The following is a 6,013-nucleotide window of genomic DNA, read 5'->3' as shown; positions in this document are numbered from 1 at the left end:
ACTTTGAGTATACTAACACAAAAGTAACTATACCACTTTCCGGTGACACTAACCACTTTACAGTGAATAACTCATTTTTTACTCTTTTTTTTTTTTTTTAAATAATCTAATAAATAAAAATTACTCCCTCTGTCCCAAATTGTTTGACACTTTTCACTTTTCGAGAATCAAACGAGTTGTTCTTTGACCGTAATTTTTTCATAAGTCTTTTAAATATTTTAAATTATTAATTATGGTGACTTATAGTACTTTTTTCGTAATTTCCAAATATGTAAATTTTATTTTGAAAAATTTAAAGATTTTATGTTCAAATACACAATCAAAATTAAGAAGCTTGACTCTCGAAAAGCGAAAAGTGTCAAATAATTTAAGACAGAGGGAGTAATTAAAAAGGTTCAACCCGACCCGGCCCGGCGCCAAACCCATATGAAGAAAGTAAATAACTTTTCATATTCTTCCCTTTTCCCTACATTTTAACGCGTTTGGTTTGAAAACAATTCTATCATGACCAAATTAAACAGGGTATGACATCATCTTGACCGAGAATGATCCTATATTTGTAAGTTTTAATTAACAAAGTTGACAACCCATTATACTAACTTTCATTGTGCTAGCTCAAGATGGGAAAGAAATTCCAGATCAATTGACCACTGAAAGCTATAAAATTAGTTTAGACAAACCATATTTCCAACAGAAAAATGTGCATCCAAAATTTAAAAAAAAAAAAAAAAAAAACTGACATATATTTACAAAAGACGAGACATTTTAGACAAACAACTATATTTTTTCTTTGAGGCTCTACACTTCTTCTTCGGCACAACTTGAACATAATCTTGCGTTAATTTTTTCTTGACTTCCCTGCCCCTGTTTGATACTTTCACAGCTTCACTAGTACCTTGCACAATTTCAAGACCATGTACAACATATGGTCTGTCCTTGAGTATCATGTCATCGATAAGATGAGACAGACTCAACTGTAAGTTAAATTACAAAATTGTCCATTAATTACTGAACAACCATTTTACCCTTCACTTAAACGCTTCTCTTATTAATAATTTTGTACACAAAAAGTAAACTTAGCTTTCATAAATGATAAATATATACAAAAGAAGATTAAATTATTTTCTTTAAACGCCTCTTGTTGCTTAAAAATGTGAGAAATTGAAAAGTTGCAATGAATATATGTATATTTCTGAATCAATTCATTTAAACTATTCAACTCATGATCAGATTTAACTTCCGAAAAGTTTTAGGGTGATTTTAAAGACCATCAATTCAACCATTAATGCATTTTATTGCTCTTCTTCATCATGTTAATTAGATGTAATATACGTCTAAAGCTCATAAACTTACACCCTCAGTTTATTGATTATAGACAAGGTTTTCTGCTTCTGGAACTTCTAAGATTTTTGCTTTCATTCTAGCTAGGAATGTAAAATTAAAAATTATTTTTCAACAGTTTTTCTTTTTTAGTTGTGTTTTCTTCTGATTCTTTTATTCTTGAAACTTGAATCAAGCAGAAGATTTAAAAGGCTTGTGATGCAATTTTTCCTCTTCATCTACGGTTTACCATTTGATGTCAAGGTCACGTTATCATAATCTACTTTTCATGCGTGATTTTCTGGACACTTTATGCAATGCCATTTACTGTATACCCCCACTCAGAAAGAGATTCCACTCTTATATCTAATCGTAATTAAAGAACCTATTGTTTATAGAAAACTTGACAAAACGTATCAGTTAAAGAATAAAGATAATTAAGTTTAATAGAGAGTACAAATCTATTCAGTTTTAGTTTAAATTTTATATATTGCTATAAACAAGTTATACAATATTAGTCACTTACAATCCACTGCAGGTAAAACATTCAGCAAATCAATATTAAACACAACTATGTTAACGTCGAAGCTACTACTAACAAATACGGTGTTTCAAACGCTCCAACAAGTATAATTTCTCTTCATTTTTGGCAACAAGGGTCTTTTATTGATATTTGGTTTTACTTATTAATTGCGATATCTCACCAAATATTTTTACAAACCGAGTATTAGGAATATTCCATATTCCTATTCTGCAAATCCTCCTCTTTAATGTTATTTCCTTACTTGGTGTATAGTCATATCTCCCTCTTATTGTACATTATTAGCTTTCCTTATTTGTAGACTAGATAGCCCGTGCCCGTGCAAGGCACGGGCATTTTGCGTTACACTAATGAGATGGAAATAAGAAAACATGATTAAACTAAATATTAATATATTATGCTTCGTAGTATATTATATTCGTTTGGGGAACAAAGTTATACAGTGAGCTTGCTAGAAAGACAGAAATAGTGAATTATAGGGGGCAATTCGCAGAATTGCCCTTCGTTTGGGGTGGTCTTTAAATTTTGCCCCTCATATTTGAATCTTTAAATTTTGCCCTTCGGCTAAAACCCATAGGTTCCAGGTTCGAACCCACGCGCAGTCAAAATTTTAAAAAAAATTCGCAAGGCAAGTTTAAATTTCGCTATGCCCCCAACGGCATACACTTGTGAAGGAATTACCAAAGTTATGCCGGACCCGGCATACTTATGCCTTATGGGCGGACTTGGCATAAGTATGCCGGTCCCAGATAACTTTGATAATTCATTCAAAAGTTTATGCCGGATCCGCATAAAAGTTTGCCCATTAAAAGTATGCCCCCACCGCATAACTTTGTGAAGGAATTACCAAAGTTATGCCGATCCGCATACTTATGCCGATCCGCATACTTATGCCTTATGGGCGACTTGGCATAAGTATACGGATCCGCATAACTTTGATAATTCCTTCACAAAGTTATGCCGGTCCGGCATAAAAGTTTGCCCATTAAAAGTATACCCCCACCGCATAACTTTGTGAAGGAATTATCAAAGTTATGTTTTAACCTGGATACTTATGCCAAGTCCGCCCATAAGGCATGAGTATGCCGGTATCGGCATAAAATGTGTAATTCCTTAACAAAAGTATGCCGGGTCCGGCATACACGCGACCCAAACCTTGTCTTGCGATTTTTTTTTTAATTTATGCTTGAGCGGGGGTTCGAACTCAGAACCTCATTATTTCGGCGCGAAAGCTCAAAGTTGCAATGCGAAGGGCAAAAATTAAAGACCAGCAATATGAGGGGCATAATTTAAAGACCACAAATATGAGGGGCAAAATTTAAAGACCACCCCAAAAGAAGGGCACTCTGCGCAAAAAAATGAATTATAGGTGGACCAACATATGTATGAGATAGGTTACAGTGGCATGGAATTTGAATTTTGGTAGTTGTAACTGATAACAAATTCAGCAGTTGTGGTTGATAACAAAAGTAAGTTGTTGCCGGATGAAACTCTTTCATGACCTGAAAAGAAATATTGAAGAGGATTAGTGCATAAAGGGAATGATTTAGTTACAAAAAATTTCACAATATTTGAAGGCTCTTTGATTCAATTGATATCCTTAGAATACATATGACGGGAATATAAGTGAAAAAGGCTTACAACAAAATCTGCTACAATATTTTCCACCGCATCAAGTGCCTTTAACGTGTCTTTTCTAGTACTGATAGACAACCTGCAGAATAAAAAAATAAAATTGGTTTAAAAGACTTCAAGCAAAAACACAATAGAAATCAGCAGAATGAATCTCCCAGGCCATCAAAATTCTTAAAGAATGAATTAAGTGAGGCACCAAGGGCAGAAAGATAAGAATGAAAAGCATATGGTCAGGTGACATCGTAAGTACTAAAAGGAGGGTAAAACACAGCAAAAACCAGGAGAAAAATAAAATGAGAAACTTTTGGCATTCTTAAAAGAAGCTCCTGTCATTATGCGAGGTTGTTTTCTTAATTGCCGACGATCCACTGACAAGGAAACTTCACTTTTGCAAGTGTCAGTACTGCGATCACTTTACAACCTCAATGATCATTCTTTCTCATCAGGCAGATACAAATACCAAGGACGCATACGGAACAGCTAATACATGCCAAAATAATAGCAGGTCTAACCATTTTTCACATATCATTTGCATGATATTGGCAATATCTAACTGTCTCAACTCTATTTGGATTGCAAAGCAACTACTATAACACCCCACAGATGTAGAAATGAAATAATGTTGCTTGCGCAAAGACCATTGAAACGCAAAAAAATTGGTACCTTGTTTCCTCTCATTTTCGAAGTAAGCATGCAATGAGTGAGCATTGGATCCCTCGTAAAAGATGGAATAACAAAATAAATTGAGTTGCTAAAGCTGTGAGTTTGGCTTGTCTAAAATTTCTTGTGGATTGACTCCTTGTTAACAGGAGAGTTTCCTTTGGCATGAACCATTCTTGCCCCCCAAACAGAATCCTCGGCAATTTTGCAAGCATTCAAGCTGTACACCATCCTCATACTACATAACAACAGACAAATAGATCAAAATTATAGAGGTATATGATACCAGGAACAAAGACACACTACATTGTGCTTACCGGGACAAAATGGTATCACTTGTCCAGTGAAGAGGCCTGGATATCATAAACAATAACTAAATAAACAGTCATGAGTACCAAAATGGTCTGTTTTGGTACTCAGAATCTGTTTTTTACAGTCGTATAGACTCTCTAGAAATAGCTGATTTCAATAGAATCTGTATTATAAGTCCCCCAAAAGCTTCTCTGCATTCCAATTCTAGTGTTGATATCCACCTTTCTTTTATTGTTAGACATCAGTTTCCAAGTGTTTCACAAAATTTATTAAAGTTTAATTGTAAGTTTAAACTTTTATTCCTACACCACACAGATCTGATACGATATAGCATGAAATATCAATTACAACTATTTAGCATCATAGCGGAGCATATAACATCAGCACAAAAAAAGAGTTCAACAATGATAGGAACGAAATGGTGATACTTTCAAAGGTACAAAACTATCAGTAGGGCATATGACTATTCGGAGAAACACACAGCATGAGCTATTCATGGTTCAACAGCGTGAACAGAACACATAAATTACCTCTTCACAGTTAAAGTGGTGGACTTTCTTCAAAATCTGTCAATGAAAATTGAGCGGCCATTATATTCCGACTAAATGAAATAAAAGACATTAAATTTAAACAATTACACCCACAAATTGCAGAATGAACCTTTTGAGGAAAGAACTTCTTGAATTCATAAGACTTTCTCTGAAAAATCAAACTGTGTCGACCCTTCGAAACCCAAAAGAAAACACAATCTAATGTTACCTTGTTTTGTGTCTCGCCCGTTATAACCCTCGAAACCCCATGTGCCAGACATCGGTTTACCAAAAGGTTCAAAGTTGTTTTAATTGTGAATAAGATTATCCCAAAGAAGGAAGCATCATCAAACTGACTAAATATTTTGGTTCATAGCATATACACTCATTTGCATAACAAAGTTGTACAATTTAGTCTTGAACATGCTTCCAGTAGTACCATAAAGACAGAAGAGTAGTTAGATTGTTCATGTTCTGGCGTTCCAACTAATACAAAAGCCAATTCAGGGGTCCAAAGACGTTGAGGAGGACCTCAGTCCAAGTTGAAGAATATCAACATGCAATGAACAAGTAAATTCAAAAGCACATGGTTAAATCATATATACAAGGACAACAGAAATGGCAAACATATGCTCGTACCTATTGTTTTTATCTCATGATCCTCTTCCTGCTGGTGTATGCAAGAAAATTCAAATTTTAATTCCTTTAGAAAGCTCCATGTAATGACTGGAGGAATGCCTATCTGCTATATGCATAGCATCCTCTTACCCATATGGACTATCAAGAACAACCACTTGACTCTAATCTAATCCTTGAACCAATCCCTATCATGCTTCTGCTAGAAAATTCACTACAAAGGGTTAGAAAAAAGAGAAGGGGAACTTACATATCAGCAAATATTAATCCATTGCAAAAAATGGAAGGGGGAGGGGGGGACATGCATAAGAAGAAACCATTGTAAGAGAAGAAAGATGAAGCAGCAAGAAACAAAGACTGATGAAACTAAATTATACTC

At 34.6% G+C, this 6,013-nt stretch overlaps 2 long non-coding RNA genes across 2 annotated transcripts; both read right to left on the bottom strand.

Moving 5' to 3' along the window:
- Positions 1-3,224: 3,224 nt before the first annotated feature.
- On the bottom strand, positions 3,225-4,102 carry LOC132044401 (uncharacterized). Its single transcript, XR_009412172.1, has 2 exons — positions 3,503-4,102; positions 3,225-3,363 (listed from the first exon to the last, which is right to left on the bottom strand). It is a non-coding gene; the product is annotated as an uncharacterized LOC132044401 (long non-coding RNA).
- A 184-nt stretch (positions 4,103-4,286) lies between these two features.
- Positions 4,287-5,534, bottom strand: LOC132044402 (uncharacterized). The gene is made up of 2 exons (XR_009412173.1): positions 5,228-5,534; positions 4,287-4,394 (listed from the first exon to the last, which is right to left on the bottom strand). It is a non-coding gene; the product is annotated as an uncharacterized LOC132044402 (long non-coding RNA).
- Positions 5,535-6,013: the final 479 nt, after the last annotated feature.

This window comes from Lycium ferocissimum, unplaced genomic scaffold (genome assembly GCF_029784015.1).
Source record: "Lycium ferocissimum isolate CSIRO_LF1 unplaced genomic scaffold, AGI_CSIRO_Lferr_CH_V1 ctg4429, whole genome shotgun sequence".
NCBI lineage: Eukaryota > Viridiplantae > Streptophyta > Magnoliopsida > Solanales > Solanaceae > Lycium > Lycium ferocissimum.
This window is presented reverse-complemented; position numbering and strand designations above follow the sequence as displayed.